Source organism: Eimeria mitis, genomic scaffold, assembly GCF_000499745.2.
Source record: "Eimeria mitis Houghton genomic scaffold, Emh_scaff319, whole genome shotgun sequence".
Taxonomy (NCBI): Eukaryota; Apicomplexa; class Conoidasida; order Eucoccidiorida; family Eimeriidae; genus Eimeria; species Eimeria mitis.
This window is the reverse complement of record NW_013571532.1, coordinates 13,959-15,410: the sequence shown is the minus strand read 5'-3', so window position 1 is coordinate 15,410 and position 1,452 is coordinate 13,959.

The following is a 1,452-nucleotide window of genomic DNA, read 5'->3' as shown; positions in this document are numbered from 1 at the left end:
CTCTTTTTTCTGTCTGTTTTTATGTATTTTATAAGATATAAAATTTATGATAGAGTTGTAGATAGCTGGAGGAGCGATCAATACCCAATAGTAAATTTATTTTATTTTATTTTATTTTATTTTATTTTATTTTATTTTATTTTATTTTATTCTATTTTATTCTATTTTATTTTATTTTGTTTTGTTTTTTTTTTCTTTTTTTTCTGCTTGTTTTTATGTATTTTATAAGATATAATATTTATGATAGAGTTGTAGATAGCTGGAGGAGCGATCAATACCCTATAGTAAATTTATTTATTTTATTTTATTTTATTTATTTATTTTGTTTCTTTTGTTTTTTGTTTTGTTTTTTTCTCTTTTTTCTGTCTGTTTTTATGTATTTTATAAGATATAAAATTTATGATAGAGTTGTAGATAGCTGGAAGAGTGATCAGTACCCAATAGTAAATTTATTTTATTTATTTTATTTATTTACTTTTTTTGTTTTTTTTTTGTTTGTTTTTATTTATTTTTCTTTTTTTTTGTTTCTTTTTTTTTCTTTTTTTTTTCTTTTTGGTTATGTTTAGTTCTTATTTATTTACGTGTATTTCCTTTTTTTTTCTTTTTTTTCTTTTTGTTTCTGGTTGTGTTTTTTTTACTTTTTGTTTCTGTTTGTTTCTGTTTGTTCCTGTTTGCTTTTATTTATTTTCATTTGTTTACATGTATTTTTCTTTATTTCTCTTTATTTTTTTTTATTTTTTTTTATTTTTTTTTATTTTTCTTTATTTTTCTTTACCGTCTATTTCTCTTTATTTATCCTTTTTTCTCTTTGTTTTTTTTTCTTTCTGTTTATTTTTGTGTAAATATATATAACGTTTATACAATATTATATATAATATATAACAAATGATGCTTATGCTGGTGGTCGTGATTGTGGCTGTGCTGCTGCTGGTGGTGGTTGTGTTGCTGCTGCTGCTCTGGTTGCTGCTGCTGAACAGTGTACTCCTGCTGCTGCTGCTGCTGCTCCTGCTGCTGCTGCTGCTGCTGCTGCTGCTGCTGTTGTTGCTGCTGCTATTGCTATTGTTGTTGGCATTACATTTTATATCTTTTCTTTTTATTTCTCCTGGTCTTCCTATTTATATTGCTCCTTCTGCTGCTGCTGCTCCCCCTGCTGCTGCTGCTCCCCCTGCTGCTGCTGCTCCCCCTGCTGCTGCTGCTGCTGCTGCTGCTGCAGGCATTAAACTACGAAATATCTCGTGTGAAGCTACGAAAGTTACTGAAGCGTTTGACTTCGACGATATTTTGTAAAAAAGCAAAAGAAAGTGATCGTTCTCTCTTAGTTGAAATCTCTCTGCTTTCGCTCACCGCACCCATTCCTCTGGCTGAAGCTGCTACACACCAAGCTGATCTTTTTGATACTAATATGGTAAACCCTAAACCCTAAACCCTTATAAACCCTAAACCCTTATAAAT